Genomic DNA, 22,712 nt, shown 5'->3' with positions numbered 1-22,712 from the left:
AATCCTTAATGTAAGGAGGGTGGACTGGGTAGGCTTTGAGAAAAAAGACCTTGAGGGTGACTGTGTGGTTATTAGTTTTAGAGAACCATGGGTAACTGAATTTATTAGTAGGGAAGCAAGATTTGGAAGAGTTGGAGATGTGCAAACACTATCACTGCATTATTTTTATCCTGCTTTATACGCAACTAGACCCCAATCTCCAATCCACCACACAAGAAGGGATAGGTTTAGAGGCAGATTTCAACCCGAAACTCCGATCTACCCAATGTTTTATCCTCGCCTTGCAAATCGGTTTGCACCATTGTCAGGGCTGGAAGGTGTAGATTGACAAGATGTTGAATCTTTAGATATTGGGGTACCTGAAGATGTAGTAACCCAGCCCCTAAATAATTTGAAAACCCCTGAAATGGAGATTGCTTTAGGGTCCATTGACGTAGTACAGAGGGAGATAGAAAGGGATATACACCCTAATTGTACACCTAGTCCTTTGAATATAGTAGAAACTATGAGTCTAACGGTATTTATGGGAGAGAAACCACCTCATATTCTGACAGTTTTATCATGGAATATAGCGGGATTGAGGGGGAAAATGTCAGAGGCTGAGTGGTGTTCCTTTATAGATTTATACGATATAATTGTTCTGCAGGAAAGTTGGTCAACAGAGCCTATTTATCGAGTTGGCTATCTTAACTATTATAAACTAGCCTGCAAAGGATTGAAGGGACGTCCCTCGGGTGGCCTGGTCATCTGGATAAAACAATCTTTAGCCTTTGCGATAACAGACCTCCCCACCGCAAGTACTGATATTCTGGCCCTGAAATTATGTGGTGTAAATAAACAGGTTTTTTTCCTTATTAATATTTATGCAAGAGGGCTACCAGGAGGGAAGCCCGCGAGAGTGGTAGCTGAATTAGAATCTGTATTGAATAGTATTAGTAGAGATAAATGTGTTATGGTGGCAGGAGATTTTAATTGTTCTTTTAAACCTTTTCCTAGCCTTGTTGATGGGGGTTATGGAGAGATTGACCAGTTATGGAATATCCCTCATTTAACTATTCCACCAGTTAAAAAAGTCACTGAGGCTGCTATGCAGTGGTTAGGTCTGTGCCTTGATTGGAATTTGCGTGCAGCAAATGGCAGGACCAAATCAGACACAATGGGAATGGTTACATTTGACAATTCCCTGCACTCGAGTCGCATTGACTATTTCTTGTTAAGATTAGAATACTGGAAATTATTGGAGGATATGGCGGTGGTCACCAGATCTGAAAGCGATCACAATCCCCTGGCCGTAAAACTATTGTTGCAGGAGGGTTTGTTTTTGGATCCTGCAACCAGCATCTTTACTGCAGATGCTGGTCTTACGAATGACTGCAGAAGGGTAAGATGGGCCAGGTTACTAGATAACCCCTCTATTATCAACAAAGTTGCCGATGAGGTCATAACTGCAACAAACCTGATAGTACCCTTATTTGATGAAGGAATCTCACCTGATCAAATTGGGATGATTCACGAGTCTCTTTTTAATAAAATTAAATCTTTTTTTATTGAACCAGTTAAAGGAAGGATAATAGTGCAAACTAAGTCAAAGTGGTACGACAAATCTTGTCGTGCCGCCCATAGCTCTTTGTTATCTGCTATTAAATCTAAAATAGCTAGGGATATAAGGTTGGCTAGGGCAAACTACAGGAAAGTACTTAAAGAGGCAAAAACCAAATGGGATGACCAGCGTTGGTTGGATTTATATCAGGCAAGCACCTCATCCAGCCAACAAAAATTCTGGGAGGTTGTTAAATGGGGTGGGACGGGTGATATGCATGTTCCTGTTAATTATGTTCCAGTTGAGCAATGGGTCAAGCATTTTGAGGCACAGTTTAGTGTCGCGGAACGGATCTCCCATAACAATAGGGAAGATGCCAGCGTACAGTTTCCTGTGCCATCTCATGATCACATTGTCTTTACTAAATCAGAAGCGATCACCGCCCTAAACCAAGTGCAGAATGGTAAAGCCCCAGGTATGGACTGCATCCCTGCGGACCTTTTTAAGTATGATCAATTGCATTGGGTCCCGTATATAACACTTTTGGCAAATGCAATAGCTAGAGGGACTGAGATTCCCATTTCATGGAAAGGGGCAGAGATTCTGCCCGTGTATAAAAAAGGGGACAGAACTGATGCAGGGAACTATAGACCCATCAGTCTTATTGATGCCCTTCAAAAGGTTGTAGCTCGAATGTTGTTAGGAAAAATTCACTCATGGATGTCCGAAGTTGACATTCTGTCTCCTATGCAGGCGGGTTTTAGGGAATATACTAGCACAGTTGACCAGATATTAAGATTTGTCATGATTTTCTGGAAAACTGTATTCCTGAGAGGTGGCACGATATATGCTGCATTTGTGGACCTCAAATCAGCATTTGATTTGGTCCCAAGAGCAAAGATGTGGTCAGCCCTGAGAAGGATGGGTGTGCCTGCCGCACTCCTTGATCTCACAATCAGGATGCATGAGGGAAATTTTGCCAGAGTTAGATGGGGGCGGCAGGGTCAGGTCACAGACACCTTCCCCGTGACACGTGGAGTGAGGCAGGGCTGTGTCCTGGCTCCTACCCTGTTTATACTCTTTATTAACCAGGTGGTGAAATTCCTCACAGACACTCCGACTGATGCCCCTTCATTGGGTGGGACTAAATTTCCTCTTTTAATTTTTGCAGACGATACTCTTATACTGGCTAAAACACAGAAGGGTCTGCAAGTGGCTATAAATAAATTTGTGGACTTCTGTAATGAGAATGACCTGGAAATTAACATCAATAAAACTAAGTTCATGGTCTTGACAAAAAATAAACCGAAGAGGGGTTATGTTACCATGAATGGGTCTAGTTTGGAGCAGGTTGAAGCTATGACATACCTTGGTGTTTCAATAGACTATAGATTAAGATGGAAAGAACAAGTGGCTGCGCTCAGTTTGAAATTTGCTCGCTTGTCCGGTTGTTTAGTAAAGGAGCAGCGATGTTCTCTTACTAAAAGAGTTTTACCGGCTCTTAAAATCTATAGTGCCAAAATTAGTTCAGCTATTTTATATGGGGCCGATATTTGGGGCTGTGTGGATCTGTCTGTCTTAGATAGGATTCAGAGCAAATTCCTTCGAAACCTTGTCAGCCTGCCCCCTTCAACACCAGTCCTACCATTATTAATGGATATGGGCTTGCATTCTATCAAACATCAAGCCCTCTACAGGATGGTAGCACTGTGGAGGCGCATATGGTCTACTCCAGAACTTGCCATGTTTGCCCGAGAAATACAGGATGTGAGAATGCAGCAGGGGGCTGGTGACATACCGTGGTTTAAGCAAATTAAGATCGCTTTGATCAAAATGGGTCTTCCTTTGCTCTGGTCTGAGCCGGGTTCTAATACTTTCCCTACAAAAAAAGACTTCAAGCTACTTTTCTGGTCAACGGTAAAAGTAGAACATGTTGTTCTAACGGAGAAACAGAACTTGACAGGTCAGTTTCTGCTTCACAAAATAGTCCCTCACATAGAGATCTATTGGGATGTTATTCCTAAAACATTAGATAGAAAATTATACCATCAGTTTCGCGTAGGAACACTTCCACTGAGGGTTTTTACTAATGGTTGGCAGAAGACCGAATCATCCCTTTGCCCCTGTTGTACTGTCTGCAGAGAAACATTAGGTCACTTTTTATTTGTATGTACTGCTTACAGTGAACCACGATGTAAATGGTTGAAACCAGTATGCTCCAGACTTAATACCCGAGTGAGTAGCGAAGCTTTGTACATTCTGAGAACAAATACTGCTGAATGGCTATCCATTGGAATGGCTAAATTTCTTGGATGGGCTTGGCTAATCAGGATCAAGTCAGTTCGAAACTTATCGTCTTGAATAATTTTGAATAGTATGCTTTTGCATTATACTATGGTCTGATCAGAACTGATGTCCAGTTTTCTTTCATATACAAATGTATATTTGTAAGTTTTTTTTTTTTATATTTTTAGTAATTTTTCCTTCTTGACGTCTATAAATGTATGTTTAATTGGGAACTTTTATCTAATTAATTACTGTTACTCTTTATTTGCTTGTTAGTATTGCTTTGATACTTTATGATTCTGTTAAATCAATTTGTACTGTTTGTTTTGTATGTGTGTCTTTTATGAATAACAATTCGCAATAAAGACGTTAAAAACTGAAAACTGATAACTGGTGTGAGGACATGACCAAATATTGGTCTCTAGGTTTTGACTTCAAAGCTACATGAAGCATTTTGAGTGATTTCGCACATTTGTCATCAAACCAGGTGGGACCCTTATGATGCCCATTAGAGATAGAGCGTAGTAAGTTATTTTTAATTTCAAATAAAATTCGCTCAAAAGTTGAGATTATTCCATTATCAATTATTGAATCTACACAGATCATTATCTCTGATGCCCGTTTGAAGACTCTGGGGCCCATTATGATGTCGGGCGGATTGTCCCCGCCAGGCTGCGGTAGCCACCGCCAGCCTGGCGGGGGCAATCCGCCCGACATCCACACTCGTTTTCCCCTCCACCATATTAGTATGGCGGGGGGGACCTCGACGGACGGAAAGACCGTCCGCCGCTTTTCCGCCCGGTCGCCTTGCGGCCGGGGCGGAAAAGGAATAATATGGTTGCGGTGTCTATCAGACACCGCCAGCCATATTATGATGGGCATTTTTCAATGCCTTTCCGTGGCGGTAATGTCGCCACGGAAAGGCATGCAGACTTCACTTTGGGGGCCCCCTGCGGGCCCCCAAAGTGAAGGAGGGGTGGGGGGTGCACACGGGGGGTACCTTTGGTACCCCCCTACATTTGCATATACAATGCGGTAGGCACCGCGCGGTGCCTGCCGCATTGTGTATGCAAATACATACATGCATTTATGGCATTGAGGCGGGCGGTGCAGAGAGCACCGCCCGCCACAATGTTATAAATGCAGGATGCGGCCGCCACTGTGGCGGCCGCATCCTAATACCCTTATGGCGGGCGGTCCCTAGTCCCGATAGGATGGCGGGCAGACTAAGTCCGCCCATCATCCTAATGACCCCCTAAGTTCCCAACAAACTTCACAGTCTCGACTTTTTCCCACTTCAAAACAATCCCATTTTCCCTTGCGATCACTGGTTTAATAGGAAGGTTAACACAAAGTTCCTTTTATTTGTAAGGATAGACTGAGAAACGTGATTGCAGCGTGATCACTGAAAGCATAAAAGTTGATCATGAATTGGGTAAAAAACTTCCTTATAGGATCTGAGACTAAAACATAGTCAGGAGTTGAGAAGTGGGAGCGAGTAGAAAATGTGAAGTTTTACTGTCCGATTACGGTGTCAGCAGTATTTACCATTACAAGGTTATTTACAATTAATAACCTACTAAGGGCATCGCTATAATCATTGTTGCTAAAATGGGGAAAGGAATCCCCATCTTCGTCTACTAGCCCACCTGCTGGTGAAGTAACCTTATTGCAAGGGTGAGTGGTAAAATCCCCTAACCAGATTATATCACAAGGTTTATGATATACTTCCTCCAAATTAGCAATATCTTTTTCTAAGGGGTCGAAGATCACTGCTTGATTGCCACCAAAATTATTATCATAAAAATGTATAAAAGAATCCAAGATCTATCTTTATGAAACTCAAAAAGAATAATGTGATAATATGGTGACGTATTTAAAAATGTTTTAACTTTTAGGGGAAGAGTATTAGAAATTAATGTTAATAAACCTCCCTTTGAACGACCAGCAGTTGAAGGTATGGGGGATGTGTGAAATTAGCAATAGCCATTTAAGTGAACCTGATCAATTTCCCAAGTCTCCTGAAGACACAAGACATCAAAGCCCATTAGCAAGGATAGCCAGTCATAGTTAGACTTTTTTGGGTTATACCCTGCGATGTTCCAAGAAATAACTGTGACAAAGTCCGAAGTGATCTCTGTGCAAATCGGACTCTGAGACAAGATTTAACTATTTGGCTGCATACTTGTGTTACATTGGGGATTTAAAGAGGGCAAAAGAGTTACAGCTGTCCCATTAAGGGATACTATATAATGACCATTGGGGGGTGTTAAGCATCGATCAGCTAGTCACTCACATTCAACTGTGTCCTCCAATAAAGTGAATCTATTCCTAAGGGATAGGTTCGAGGTAGATTGAGGGAGGTATAGACTAGAAGAACGGCAGGGTAAGTGAGAGTTGTTTGCTTTTTGGTGTACAGGTTGAGATGGTCTACAAGGTTTGTAAAAGAAACCCAACGGAGTGCACACATTTCAGAATAGAGAGTGGGGGTACTTGGTAGCATTCTTTTCAGGTCACCTACCATGTGCCTTATTATTGAAATTAATAATGATGCAATCCCCTCCTATAGTTATTGGACCCCTTCCTACCCAGTTTACTTACCTGGCCATAATAAGGTGTTGATATAAATTAAAACTGTCCCCTGTATGTTTAAAAAGCCAATGCAGGGCTTTACGAATTAGCTGTACTGTAGTTTCTTGCTGGTCCAATTTTAATTCTGAGGCATTTGCTAATACTATAACAAAGGGACAGGCTGCTGGTGGGAGGTGTAGGCGTACCCCTGATTTGACTGTAGCAACCGGTTGATAAGTAATGTACCCCCTGTGAGGAGCACCTGGGCCGCCCTCACCTGAACAAAGATCATTTATAAACGATCAAGCATTAACAGCATCGCTCTTTAGCTAAACAGAGTGGCCTAAAACTGGGGGGTGAGGGCACGGGGGAGGATACACGTTTGAGAGATGAAAGGGCTCCGAGGGACACCTCTGTTCTGGCCCAGTTGGAAATACATTGATTTTCTTAGCAGGGTAATTACTTTCAGTGGATGGCTTTGGTACTCCTGGTATTGATAGAGAGTCCACAGCCAGATCATTAGAAGCTGCTCAATGAGTCGGGCTGGGCAGCGAAGGATTAAAATAGTCAGAGCTAGTTGTTTGTGCCTGTCTCACCTTCCCCCTCCCACGGCACATGTGTGGAGACTACTGCACAACAAAGACACAGAGTCCTCTATTTTTCACAGTCTTGTTAAAAGTGGTTGTAAGAGGAGAGAAAAACAACGTTCCAGCTAACGGCATAGATCGTCTAACTATTGCGGTGTGACCCCTAACTGGACGAAGGAAGGACCTCTATCTCTAGGTTTCAGGGGTCTTGCAATCCTTGGTGCAATGATTTTCTTCACCCTCCCCCTACTCTTTTTGCCTGGAGGTTCAATTGGTGGGCTATCTTGAGATTGAAGATGAAACAATGCCAGCAGGTACTGCGAGGGTTAAGATGGGTAGTAAAGAGCCAGGTCCAGAAAAGTCCAGGCAGGGTTTTACCTCCTCAAGTGAGAGGCGCCGCTCCGTAATCTCAATCTCTTTTGAGAGGACGTTCGCGCTCTTAAAAGCAAAGAGTCTAGCGTATAGATGATTGAACCAACCCCCCCCCCCCCACCCCCCCCGGTTCATTTGATTTTGCCTTCCATTTGGTGCAACTAGGTGAGGGGATGAGCCCTGTAACCCCTCAATTCAAGAAAACCAGCCGACACCGCACGTGTTTCGTCGCAAAAGGAAAGTGATTCAGCGACTTCCTCAGGGCTGTCAATAAAGGATATTTGTCTCTGTTTTCGCTCAGCCGGTGATAATTCCAACCCAGCTACGCTAAATAGTCAAAAGGATTTAGTGGGTCTTGTGGTATCAAAAGTGCCATGGAAAAGAACATCAGGCACGTTCTAATTGCGTCCCGAGTTGTTGGACCAAAATTGTTTGTGACCTTTAATTGGGAATCCGTGTATCAGTAATGCTGTGAGGCGGACGCCGTGAGGATGACTCGGTATTGAAAAGGATAATTCCAAAACAATATGAGATCTTCGGCGTGTACGCCAACCCAGGTCAAACAGGATTACTTTAGAAGCCATCCTAGAGTCATTCGATGGTCATCCAACTACATTAGAAGTCATTTTCACACCATCAGACATCATCAAGCTCTTGAAGTCATCAGCAAAGCTGAGAAGCTGAGCCTGATGATTTGCGGATGACTTGAAAATGAGTACCCGATGACTTTAATAGGTGTCATTATTCGTAATGATTTAAGGATGACTTGAAAATCAGTATCTGATGACTTCAGAAGGTGTCGTTTTTCCTGATGATTTAAGGGTGACTTGAAAATGACTATCCGATAACTTTACGAGATGAGATGTTCCTGATGACTTTGGGATGAATTGAAAATAAGTATCTGATTACTTCAAAGGTACTATTGTGTTTTCTATTAGATGTTTTTGCTTCTGGTGATTTTAACAGGAATTGCTTGTCTATTTAAAGAGCCTGTCCACCCCTTTTTTTTCAGTTTTCCTAGAAAAATACAAACTGTTGGATGATTGCCAGATTAATTGCGGATAAACGCAAAACGACGTCTACGTTTTCTATTATACACAACTGAGCATACAATGTGCTTTACCAAACTGTGCATAAGTTATAGGTTATTTTTTAACACTTTTTTTATGTTTGTCACTTTCTCTTTGTACAAAACATGTAAAATAAGTATCCACTGTAAAAGGATCAATGCCTAACATTAATAAAGATGAACATTGGCCATTGTATGCATAGTCAATGTAGTTAAGGGACAATGAAGTATGAAAATTTGTCGCAGGATAGACTAAATAACGTAACAGAAATAAATGCTGCACATTATGCAATCACTGGAGGCATATTATGCAGCCAAATCTTTATTTATCCATGTGATATTTATTGATTTGCACCGCAAAATAATACACAAGATGACAGAAACAAGCATTCATCAAACAAATAAACAAATTATTAAATATTTCATTGAATTCACAAACAAATGCAAATTTTTTTTTACTTTTAATGGGAAGGTTGAAGCTTTTCTAAACTCAATTGAGACCAGCCATTAGGCATACTATATTGTATTTGATGTACTTGCACTGCTTCACAAAATCAATGTGAGGATACCAAATGAATTATTTGCTGCACATTTATAAAAATGTTTTGATATTTCAGTTGTACATTTTGCTTCTATATTGATATGCACTTTATTATTTGGCCAACAATTCTGTGTTTTATGAGCAGTCTAGGACTCCTGCGTAGGTGTTGCGGACCCCTAGGTGTCCTTGGAGCACAGGTTAAGAATGCTTATCAAGATGATTTCTAATCAAATGTGCTATAAAAAGAGACGTGCATTTAGGAGAATTTTCTATCATGATTTGCCTTAATCTATTTCAAATCGATTTGGCATTTCACTTAAAAATGATTCATTTTCTACCTGAATGTAAAAACAGGCACATTTTATCATTGATAGCCTGATAGCTGTGATGTTGTTATCTACTACTACCAGATGAACTGGTTCCCTGATGTCATAGTATTCACACTTAAGTGGAACCATGAGAGCTAGGTTAACAGACATGTCTGCCTGCTTACACTGAATGAATCTAGTGACTCTGCCATAAGCAAACACTCCAACCTTTCACCCAACATGCAGTCTTACTCTTTTCTATCCTTCTGTCTGTCCGCCTCTGCAGTGGCCGCCCACCCTGCTCCTTTGATGCCCCCTTTCTCTATGACCCTGAAGTCCCCCTTCCCTCCTTCCTTCATTGCACCTCTTCCTTTCCGTGGTACTGTCTCTCCCTCACCTGTCATTGTATCTGTCGCTCTGTCCTGGTTCAACACATTGATTTGTCCACATGTACCAAGACAAATTAAAAGCTGTCTTCAAAAAGCAATGGAATCTGCATATTATTATTTCGTGAGCCGAATAGAAATAGGGGTTTTTTTGGGCATGAAATACTCATTTCAACGAAACTGTTCATGAATGCTTCTTAAACAAAGTTAATAGTTTTGTCGATGCAAATTTTAGTCAGCCTAATTGCCCTACTTAACTCTGCCCGTCCCGCACCCGATATTAAAATATATTTTAACTTCTTGACTGGCTTGGCCTCATTGACCCTGGAACAGAAAATTTGGCATTAAAGGCAGTGGAGTTCATAGCATTACGGTCCAACATTATTATTGCATGCATGTCTACTAACACTGTGGAGTAACTGGCGTTAACATGGTTTCTGCTATTCAGGGGCGTTTTCACAGGTCCCTGCAGCAGAAGGGGGCCCAATATTTCTGGGGCCCCCAATCCTTCAGGTGTTTACATTCAGCCCAAGGTCCATGAATATCTGCGAGACATGGGAGACACATGGGGCAAGTTAGAAGCAGAAGGGTATGCAGTTCCTAGCAAACACTTTAGGTAGACATGCAATTGGTGTGTAGTAGGTCACACATTAAGGGCAGGAGGAAATTTTGGAAAAAAGACCCTCACAGCTCGGTGGCTGTCAAGGGCGCCGATCGGGTATTGCAGCGCTGACCCGATTAGGAGCAGAACCGATGATGAAGTAAGACACCCCACTGTTGGGGGGGGGGGGAGGGTGAAGGTCTCTTTTCCGAAAGGAGGAAATTTCCTCCTGCCCTTAGTGTGTGACCTACTACACACTAATTGCAAGTCTACCTACAGTGTTCGCTAGGAACTGCATACCCTTCTGCTTCTAATTACTTCTGGGCATGTATGCTGGACCTGGATAAATATTGCCCATAGTCCTCCTTTTTGTTAAATAGACACATGGGATACTCATCACATTCTGCAAGAGGGCATCACTTTGCGTTACGCCACTTAGTTTACTCCAGCTGTTAAATTGTGTTAATTACCAGGAGATGTAATGTTATTAACATTACAGCTCCCGTAAATTACACAACACTTATAAAGCATCAGCATCGTTCTAATGAAGGATAAAAATTTCAGCATCATTCAGCACCACCACAGCATCCCTCAGCACTGCCACAGCATCGCTCAGCACCACCACAGGATCACTCAGCACCACCACAGAATCACTCAGCACTACCACAGCATGACTCAGCACCACCACAGCATGACTCAGCACCACCACAGCATGACTCAGCACCACCACAGCATGACTCAGCACCACCACAGCATGACTCAGCGCCACCACAGCATGACTCAGCGCCACCACAGCATGACTCAGCGCCACCACAGCATGACTCAGCGCCACCACAGCATCACTCAGCGCCACCACAGCATCACGCAGCGCCACCACAGCATCACTCAGGGATACCACAGCATCACTCAGCACCCCCACAGCATCACTCAGCACCCCCACAGCATCACTCGGTGCCACCACAGCATCACTCGGTGCCACCACAGCATCACTCAGCGCCACCACAGCATCACTCAGCGCCACCACAGCATCACTCAGCGCCACCACAGCATCACTCAGCATCGCCTGTGCACTAGTACACCACCACATCATTATCACTCAGCAAGACCGGAGTATTATTCAGCATCACCTCAGCATCGTCTCCGCACCAGTCACCAGCACCTCAGCACCACCTCAGGCTGCTCTCGGAATCTGGCATCTGTTGATTCTCCCCTTGCGTCTGTCCGCTGCTAGTTTTATAATACAGGCACTAGTTCCCAACCTGCACCCTCGGATTGGTTATGCCCCCTCAAAAAAAGCTTTAACAAAGAACCATTGGAATAGGTAGAAACAAGTTGCCAGCATTGCAAGAACAAAAGAAAACGGAGGATTTTTTTTTATTGTAAATACTTCTTTTAATATGGTTGTTCAGTTGTGCATAATGCCTTCTTGGTCATATATAAAGTAACAAAAATGCTTCCGACACTTTTTTATTAAAACTTTTCAGCATGCTGCACAGCAGCCACACTTCTCTACAGCACAGCTTATAGACCTTGGCGAAGTCAATAGCTCTGGCTAAACACTTATAAGGCCCCTAAGGCGGGACCTATTGGCTATGCCAGTGCTTGTTTAACCGCATGCGTGCGGGCGGAATTCCGCTCGCACGCTGAGATTTTTAAAACCGCACTTTACATGACGAGCTGGGCTCGTCATGAGCGTGCGAGGAGGCTACCTCATGACGAGCCCAGCTCGTCATGAGCGTGGAAGGGGTTAAGGTGTGCCCAGAGCAATTCAGGAAAATGTGCCTGTTAGACGGGGACCCTGAGGGTCGGCCGGATACCGAGGGAGAGATCCCCGGGGGGGGGGACCGTCTCCGGCGATCGTACAGACAAGTTACCTCCCTCCCCACAAACAGGCACCACACCAAGTCGAGTTCAAGGCTTTATATAAGGTTCTTAAGGCAAGGATATCAGCGATACAGGATGTCTTGGACCCGGGGGTCCTCTCACTTCTAGTCTCTGTAGGGAAAAGGGGGTAGCGGGACAGTCTTGGTACCGGATCGGTACAGGTAGTGGTAAAAAGGCGAGCTCACAATCCTCGAGCTGGAGTGTCTGTGGATCGGGTCGCGGCAGCGCCAGCAGGCCAAGGTGATAGTCTCATAAAGCAGAGGGCCGCGGCAGCGCCAGCCGGCCAAGACGATGGTTTCACGAGGCAGAGGGCCGCGGCAGCGCCAGCAGGCCAAGACGATGGTTTCACGAGGCAGAGGGCCGCGGCAGCGCCAGCAGGCCAAGACGATGGTTTCACGAGGCAGAGGGCCGCGGCAGCGCCAGCAGGCCAAGACGATGGTTTCACGAGGCAGAGGGCCGCGGCAGCGCCAGCAGGCCAAGACGATGGTTTCACGAGGCAGAGGGCCGCGGCAGCGCCAGCAGGCCAAGACGATGGTTTCACGAGGCAGAGGGCCGCGGCAGCGCCAGCAGGCCAAGACGATGGTTTCACGAGGCAGAGGGCCGCGGCAGCGCCAGCAGGCCAAGACGATGGTTTCACGAGGCAGAGGGCCGCGGCAGCGCCAGCAGGCCAAGTCACGGATGAGTTCTTCTCGGGTCTCTCGACTCCAGGATACAACTGCCTTCCTGGTCTGGTCCTGCCCCAGTTATAGGTCTGGTCCCCTTTGATGTCCGGACCCTCGCGCCTGGGGGCCGGGAGGTCCGGGATGAGGGAGTCCAGACACCCAGCAGGGGGGTGGAGCCAGCGCCCAGGCGGCCTGGGGTGATCGACACCTGGCGGAGGAGAGCCGTTGACGATTCCTTCTCCCATTGACTCGCCAAGTGGTCACTCTGCCTCCTGGGAGGATGGTGGGGCCTCGATGTCGGGGCCGGCCGGGCCCGGGGTTAGGGTCGAGTTGAGGCCACGCGGCCTCGTGCTGCAGTGCCCCAAGATGGCGGCCGGGTCGATGTCGTGGGGTAGATGGTGACCCGGGCCAGCTGGGTCCGGAGCTGGTGTCTTGTAGTGGAGGGATTGCAGGGTACTTCGGGTGGTCGTTGGTGGACTCTGGCTGGGGATGCAGGGAGAGCCAGGGTCCTGGTCCCATTGCGGGGAGGGGGGACAGCTCGAACATGCGGCCTGTCCAACAGTGCCTCATATATAATGCAGCACCAGTTGTAAAACATATTTGGAATGGAGATAATAAAAGAGGCATCCCTTTATTACATGAAGTCTATAAAGATAGGTAGGCTTGTTTTAGGCTTGGTGCAATATTTTCTTTTTTATGCAAATTATTGTACACTAGTTGAAGAATACATTGTTAGGAATATGTTGTTCCTGTGCTTTCATTCATGGCAAGTATCATTTGTTGGTGAATAATAGTTTATTTAGAGATGCTAAATCTTCTCTTCCTAAATAAACGTTGTATTTTTTAAAGCTTGATTGATGGTCCTGTCTATTTCTTTTGGCATTACAATGGCAAATTAGTGAAGGAAGAATGCATACATTACAACATTTTAGAAGACGAAAGAGGGTGATTTAAAAAGAAAAAATTGGGAGAATGTATTTCACACGTACATGTCTATTGAAGGAGAGGTATTGGCTTAAAAAATCAGACGTCTCCCTCCAGAACCATGTTTATTGGCATGCAGGAGAATGTCTAATGTTTCCTTCGTCGATGCTGCCAGCACGATCTCAATTTTTGTGACTCTAACACTATTGAGTATTTGTGAGAACCAAATTCTAATAAAGTTGGGGAATTAAAGTTTTTTTTACAAGCAGAAAAAAGAGCCAACTTAATTCTGAAAACAAATTAGAATTGTGTGTTTATGGGATCTGACACTTGTGCATTGCCACAATTTGGAGGTATCGATGAAGCTGAGCTAAACATTAAGGGGGGCGGGGGGTGAGGGGGACTACTTTTGTCCTCTTTCAATTTCAAGTTCTTCAACCCGGAAGTTAGCCTCAACCGGAAGTGGGTCTTAAAGCAAGAAAGACCAGCGAGGCGAGGGGAAATTAAGTGCTGCCGTGCGGAGCCACCTACTATTGATTACCGATGCCGTGTATGTGTGTTAGCAGGAGCGTGGAAGGGAGCTGCATTGCTGAACCTTGTCCGTATTTGTTTTTAGTAGAGTGTTTTTTATGGCTTCCCACCTTTACACTATGGGCTTCTTCCTCAACTTCGCTTTCAATGGCGGGAGACTGCAATCATGCCGGCTGAAGAATGAGGCGCCAAAGGTGATGCGAGAGGCTGACTCTCAATCAGCGTCACATCACTGCAGTGAAACAGAGAGTGGGCAAGTATACATCAGGTAGTATTGGCGACATGTACTACTAACCTGCCTTTACTTCCCATCTCTCTGTGTCACTGCGGCAGATTCCAAGATGTCCGGTAAGAAAATGTTTGGTCTGCCAGTGGAGGAAACACGGGAGTCCAAGCCTCCCAGCTGGTGAATACTTACAAGGCCTAGTTATGGTGCGAAGCGGGGTGGGATATTAATGCAAGGTCCGTCTTGTATTTGCATTGTAACCTTTGTACCAGTGCAGCGAGTCATTCATGGGTGAAAACAACAGGGAGTTCAGTACAGATTTGACCTTTGCCCTCTGGTTTTATGGACGAGGTAACAATTCAGGTTAAGGAGAAAACGATCGTACTTTAAGCACATGGGCACATGGGAGGCTGCTCCGAAATATACGTGCAATGTTAATAGGAATATTTTGAAAACGAGCACACCATTTCTAGCGTTACATAAACTAAGGTTAATTTGAATACAAGAAAAGCCTGCATTATGCGGCTGCCAGACAGTATAATCGTGAATCAGATCATGCTCTGTGCAGCGTATGTTCACACTTTTCGCCGAGATTAGGGCAACACTATGCGTCTGAAATTCAGCAATGTCCACAAACATTTTGCGCGACCTTGACCCAAAGGTATTGGAGCGCTACGCATGGGTAATAGACACAAATACATCACTCCATATTATTTTTGGTAGGCACCGAGTTTAGTAATTTAACTAGAATCACGGAATGGTGTGCACATGCCAAAACTCGAACCTGCGTTTTCCCAGCGCCGAAAGTCGGCATCTCTAGCCGTTAGTCTACAACTTCTACCACGAGGACTAACCCATTTTCAAAATTCTGTAAAACGAACCCGTAGTTATTGCATATTCATCTTATGCAAGTAAAAACCATTGCCAAAGTCGATAGTCCTTGCATGTTGTAGGTGTAATATTACTTGTTGTATCCTATATCTGGCTGCAATGACAGAAGAAACATGCAAGTCGGGTGTCACACTTAGCTAAGCACATGTAGCAATATGGGTTGCAATTTTTGATAGTATTACTTCATTATTTTGACATCTGTGCATATGTTAACTGTCTGGTGCAAATGTTTCACCTCATTACTTTCAAATTAATACTAAAATCCAGCAATAAGTAAAGTAAAGGGGACTAGACAGTATTTGTTACAGGCTTTATACTGTGCCGCAATGCGCACTGCTCTCCTTTTGGTAACTTTGATCCTTTTGAGCTAGAACTAACTTTTTTTTTTATCTGCAGCATATGATGGATTATGTGGCAAATTACGTGGAAAACACAGCAGTTGTATAATATCATAATATGCGTAGCCCTGTATATAAGTTACATAAATGTAGGACCTGTCATCAATGCCATGACAATATGCTGTTTGAAGAGAGAGCTTCATAAATGTGCCAAATCTTATGTTGGAAACTTCTGCATAATGTTGTAAGTATACCAACGCTGCTTTATGATTTGATTTCTACCCTTCACGATGGTCTTGACAGCCTCCAGGGCCATTGCCAGAGCATGGCAGAAATAAATTACGCACCAGGCTTAATAATTATGCGGCGAGAAAAGGGAAAATATTCAGCGGAATGCTGCACATTTTGTGATATTACTTCATTCTTTTATAATTTTTTACACATGCTAATTCCGCGTGAGCACATATTTCACCTCTTTAGTACCCATTTAAATACCAAATGCAGCAAAAAGCAACAGAAAGATGACCATTCAATTATTTGCCAAGGGCTTGTCACTTTGCAAGAACACATTTTGCCATGTTTTTAGTAAAGTTTGATCTGTTTGAGCAAGAAATGTGTTTTTTGTTTACCTCTTCAGAGCACTTCCACTCTACTCTGCGCCACTCTGCATCACTCTATTACATTCTAAGCCACCGTCTACGTTTCTTCTTGTTTAAGCACTCTGTGTGACTGCATGGTTACTATCTGTCTCACTGTTGAGCTTTTCTACTATTCTCCCTTCACTCTCTGCTCTGTCTGCAATTTTTCTTTTGTTTGGCTTTACCCTCTCTAGCTGCATTTCATTATTCTCCTTCCCAGGTTTCCCTTCCGCTCTCCTTTATCGTTTTTCCCTGTCTTCTCTTTCTTTACTCCTCTTCACACTTTTTATTCTCACTATTTTCTAGCCCATTTTTGCACTCCTAATCTCAGCTTTCCCAGTTCTCTTCACATTCTTTTTCTAACATATTTATCTTTTCCTTCATACTTCTCTATCCTTATTTCCCCTTTTGTTTTTCCTTCTTGCATATATCTATCATGGTTTCCACCTGTGTGCTTCCTTTCTTCTTCGTCACTATTTTTCCCTACTCCTATACCTTTCAAAGTGTTTGCACATTGCAATCCAGGCCTGGTACATTAATACGACGATAGTCCATGCACTGTGGGGGTAACTTCAACATTTTATATACTACTATCATCAGAACTGTTTGTTCAGGACTCACTTGCCCAGCCCAATTCTCACTTGGACCCCTGGCAAACAGCAGCATGCACTCTTATCCAGACAGTGCAAATAGCTACTAAAAGTGACCCCAAATTGGCCCACTACCCCAGATCTCTTCCCTTGGGCCACTCGATCACTAAATTGTAGGCCTCCCCTTGCATAGTAACGAAACTTGGAATCACTCTCCTACGGTGATGCTACTCCCTTACGATGGTCTCTTCTATGCCACAAAGTGACATGACTGGGTTTGAACAATTTAAAATATTAAACAAGCAATGGCAAAGCCAAAAGGTCTGGCATTGATCACCAGCCTTTTGGCTTTGTCACTGTTCACCACATGGGGGGTTGGTTATAGAGGAAAACGGCCCTCCAAGACACATCAAACTCCAGTGATACATATACTGTTCAGTACCAGAGGAGTATCAAAGGAGGAAGGAAGAAGATTGGAGCCTGCGGCGAGAGCACAAGAAACCTGTATTAATACAAGCAGAAGTGAGAAGCTTAGAAGGTGAGAATAACTACTTAAAAGGTGAGTGAGACTGATCATTTAAAACCAGACCACCGCTGTCTACGCTATATCACTGTACTTTAAACCACTGCACTGTACACCACTGCTTTCTATATCACTCTACGGTCAGTGCTCCTTACACCACTGCATCTACGCCATCTGCTTTGAACTACTGCACTTTACCCCACTATATTCTACAACATTCTACTCTGACGCTTTGTATTCCACCTCTCACTTGCATAGATGATGAGCAGCTTTGCGTTTACCAATGTGATGTCTTTTAAAACTTTACTGAATGGTAGCACAGTTAAAAGGCATACACGAAAATTAGTTGGCAGTTTTGAATTTGTAGTGAAACCTGGTTTTGATATATTCGAGGAAACAAATGCAGCATTCTCTAAAATATATAGTGGTTCATTTACAGTATATAAGGTGACTTGCTTCATTTTTCACTCTTACCATATTTGTTCTCTTAGACTCTGATAGTATTCCTGTAATACTAATAGTTTATGTTTGAGAAACCGTGATTCCTGAAAAAGGAAACTGGTTAAAGGATAGATTAATGCTAATATATATTTTTGATGCTTACCGTCTGATTTTGTTCTCATAATCCGTATATATGTCAAATCTCCATCCACAACCACTGCTTTTTATTTTTTTACACTATGTATACATAATGACGTGTATGATAATTCGATGTGTTGTTATATGCAGACTGATCTGCAGCACCGGCTGAAGGGTTCAAATGGCCCTCCTGTGTACCAATTGCCCCAGTTCTGTACAGAGCATTGCACAAGGATCAGCTAGCAACAATCATTCAGGTGAAAGTTATTGTATTGTTTGCATAAAAAAGTAATATAAATGGTATGTTTGTTTTGAGCCTTAAAACCGCTTGGCGTATGTTATCCCCTAGCAAATCAGATTGTAAAAGGATTCCATCTTTGCCGTTTTGTATTTTTTTCTCTCTCTCTCTCCACTCTCTCCTCTCTCCCTCTCCACTCTTCCAATCACTTGTTTCCAAAGGAGCAAGTCTTTCCTGGTCTCATGAAAAGGACTTAAATCTGTGTTAGAAGGAACGGCAGTGATGGTACACTGTGTTCCCAGCTTTATATCAAACTATGCCTGGTAGACCGTGACATATAAGCTGTATGAAGGCTTCTATTTGCCATATAATACCAGTTCCAGAGCAGTTCCTTTTTTTCTAGGCAGGCGTGATGCAAGGACAGTTTAATATCAAATCTCACTCGGTGCTCATCTTGAAGAAGCCATATCTTGAGGCTGGGACTGTTTATCCTCTGTATGCACAGGTGTCATTTGTTGACCTCAATTGCTGGTTCTGGAAAAGCATTTTATTGGGTTTCGCTTTTCTACTTCTGTACTTTAGCCCGTCTTTCTTCTTTTCTGCTATGAGCTCTATAGTTCAAAATTCAGCGAGGCCGTGTCTAAAAATGCTACCATGTAAAACTATGGCATCATATGGGCAGAGGTAAGAGTCTCCACTTTCCTATTCACTTGCAAACAGAACAAAAATGAAAGAGCACATTACCCTATGGACATTATTATGTCGCTGTCTACCAGACAGCACCGCTGCCTGCTTTGCTTGAGACATCTTGGACATTCAGAAAGTTGACCTTGGAATGCATTCTGCCCGTTGCTTACCATTGGCTTTGTGGTTTCTAACTCACATTTGCTGGCTTTATTTGCTTTAGACTGGCCAGCTAGAGTTTGTCCCGCCAGTTGCCCAAACCCTGTTTACTGTCTGTATTCTTGCACAAACTCGCTTTCTGTACACAGGCCCTTAAATCTTGTTCTTATATTGTCACATTTGCTGTGTAGTCTACAGAGGACAAGTGCCAGGCTGTGTCTTCCAGGGATCTTAGTGTTTATTTATTTTTTCTGTGACTTCAAAGTGAGAGGATTTATTTGACAATCATCCGGGCTACTGGGGTTTCTTTGAGGAACGCTGTATGATGTTCGTTTTTTTTCTTTTTTTTTTTTTTTTTTTATGCACGAAAATTGAACTGTGCTGACAATCATATTAACACAATGGGTGATTACATTTCCACACATTGTTTGTGCTCTGTATATGTTTATCAGTGAACTGTGAGTGCAAATGTAATTGTAATTTAAATTGAAAATGTGTAGTCTGTAATGGCAGTACTCTAACATATGCATTCTCCACGTTACCCCACCCTACTCTGCACCACTCCATTCCACTGTACTCTACTCTGTACTACTTCACACTATGCCAATCCACTCCAAACTGCATCATTGCACTCTTCTCTGCATTTCTCCTCTCTACTCTATACCACTCCACTCTATGCCACTGCACTCTACTCCATATTACTCTACTATGCACCACTGCACTCTTCGCCACTGCACTACACCCTACTCTGCGCCACTTCACTCTGTAACCCTACTCTACAACACTGCACTCTTATGCCAAAGCACTCTACACCACTTTACTTACAACCAAAGCACTCTACGCCAATCTACTCTGCACCAAATCACTCAACTGCATTGCACTCTACGCCACTCTGCTCTGCGTCACTGCACTCTTTGCCACTCTGTTCCACTCTGCATCACTGCACTTTGAGCCACTCTGCTCTACTCTGCACAACTGTACCCTACGCCACTGCTCTATGTGCCAATGCTGCACTAAACAACAGTATGCTCTGTACCACTGCACTCTCTGCTCCACTTCACTCTACTCCAGTCCACTCTACTCTGCCACTGCTGTCTACGGCACTCTATTCCACTGTTCGCCACTCCACTACACTCTATGCTAGTGCACTCTACACCACTTTACTCAAAACCAATACACTCTATGCCACTGTAGTCTGCGGCAATCAACTCCACTGCACTCAACCTTATGCCACTCTACTCTAAGCAAAGGCATTCCACACCAATTAACTGTACACCACTTTACTCAAAACCAATGCACCCTAAGCCACTTCCTATGCCAACTACGTTGCACCACTGCACCTTACATCACTGCACTCTATGCCACTGTATCTGCGCCACCCTACTGCAATCTACACCATCGCTATCTACGCTATGTCACTGTACTTTAAACCACTGCACTGTACACCACTGCTTTCTACATCACTCTACTGTCCGTGCTCCTTACACCACTGCATCTACGCCAACTGCTTTGAACTACTGCACTTTATGCCACTATATTCTACAACATTCTACTCTGTGACTGCACTCATAGATCTTGTACTCTACAAACCTGTTCTCTGGAACTTGACTCTGCATGACTGCACTCTACGCCACTGCACTCCTCCGTGCACCACTCGGCTCTATGCCACTTCAATCATCGCCACTACTCGACTCTGAATCACCCCACTCTATGCCATTGCATTTTACGCCACTGCAATTTACTCTGCACCGCTCTACTCTATGCCACTGCACTCTACACTACGGCAAAGCACTCTACACAACTTTACTCAAAATCAATGCACTATATGCCAATCTACTCTGCACCACTGTATTTTATGCCACTTCACTCCATGCCACTCTCAGACACTGCACTTTGTGATGTTCTACCTCATTACACTCTGCACCACTGACACTCTACTCTATGCTACTCCACAACACTCTTCTCAGTGTAATTCTATGACGCTAAGCAATTTCCTCTTTGCCACTCTACTCCACTCTATTCTATGGCAATCGACTCCACTCTGACACTCTACTCCCCTGTATGCCACTCTACTCTACAACACTCTACTCCACTCTATAAAATACACTCTACATCACTCCACGACACTCTATGCCCCTCCACTCTATGAAACTCTACTGAGCTCTGACACTATGCTCAACTCAACTACATGTCCATCCACTCCACGACACTCCACAACACTCCACAACACTGACCTCTACTCTACTCCTCTCCATGACACTTAACTCTTCCATAACACTCTACTCCACTGCACTTTATGACATTCCATTCCAACACCCTCTCTTTTACTCTACTAACCTTTAGCATGCCGAACATCAGACACCCTGGTGTTCAACATTGCTAAAACATATTGTAAAAGTCAATAGCTCTTGCATTGGAGAGACCTATTGGCATTGCCAATGCTTGTGTAGCAACTGCCACATTATGACCTTTCACTCATTAAGTTCAGAGGGAGATATTTTCTTTTGTTATCTATAATCCTATAAATGACTTAATTGTGCATGTGCTCCTCTTGCACCTACAGTTCACTCATGAACCCAAAATCCTATACTATCTTATCATGCTGGCTGTAAATACATTTGTTGATTTTTGTTTTTGGCAGGCCATCTAATAGAAGCAAGTTATTTATCTATGCTCTTATCAATTTTCAGAGTTTATGAAACCTGCGTACAAGCCCAACAGCGGGCAATCTCCAAACAACAGATCCATGAAGAAAAAGCTTGCCATAAAAATGCTATTAGAGGCGAATTACAGAAAATGCTGAACCTGAAAACATATAGCAATGTTGCTTGTTTTCACTGACTACTTATATTTTTGCATATCTTTAATATTGTCTTGCATGGTGTCCTGGATTCCTGTGGGGTGAAGTATGTGTTTTAACTTAATAAAATTAAGTGTCAATACGTCATTCAAGTCCATTTTATTTCAAACGGCATGTCACTAAGTTAAAAAAACATACGGCCAGATGTAGGAAGGCTATTACCGGTCGGTAACAGACGAAATCGGCCGTTACCGTCCGGTAATAGGCATTTCTGATGTAGGTGGCAAATTTACCGATTCGTTAAATACCGAATCGGTATTGAATCGGTAAATGACATGTAGGAAGCACTTTAAAGAGTGCTCCTTTGCTTTAAGGATTCGTTATTTACCACCAACTATTGGTGGTAAATAACGAATACCTTTTAAAATGCAAATTTGTGCATTTTCAACTGTGCCATGTGGCAGACATGCATGCCCTTAGGCATGATGTGTGCCACATGTGCACACTAGCATTATTCAGGGGTGCAACAGGGTGTCAAAGTGACACCCTGCCACCCATGACCCTTTGCCTATTTTACCGAATCGGTATTTACCGATTCGGTAATTGACATTCATTCCTATGGGCCTTCAGGTTCATAGGAATGAATGGCAATTACCGAATTGGTAAATACCGAATCTTAACGATTCGGTAATTTTTACCGAATAATTACCTACATAGGATTTACAGATTCTAAAATACCGAATCAGTAAAATTCAGTATTTTAGAAACGGTAAATCCTTTTTAC

The 22,712-nt window shown here is 43.6% G+C and overlaps 1 long non-coding RNA gene across 1 annotated transcript; it reads left to right on the top strand.

The window, feature by feature from the left end:
* The first annotated feature begins 14,179 nt into the window (after nucleotides 1-14,179).
* Nucleotides 14,180-22,075, top strand: LOC144829648 (uncharacterized). Its single transcript, XR_013610762.1, has 2 exons — nucleotides 14,180-18,304; nucleotides 21,819-22,075. It is a non-coding gene; the product is annotated as an uncharacterized LOC144829648 (long non-coding RNA).
* The last annotated feature ends 637 nt before the right edge of the window (nucleotides 22,076-22,712 follow it).

Source organism: Lissotriton helveticus, chromosome 1_1, assembly GCF_964261635.1.
Source record: "Lissotriton helveticus chromosome 1_1, aLisHel1.1, whole genome shotgun sequence".
NCBI lineage: Eukaryota > Metazoa > Chordata > Amphibia > Caudata > Salamandridae > Lissotriton > Lissotriton helveticus.
Note: the sequence above shows the minus strand (reverse complement) of the source record. Positions and strands in the feature narration are given on the sequence as shown.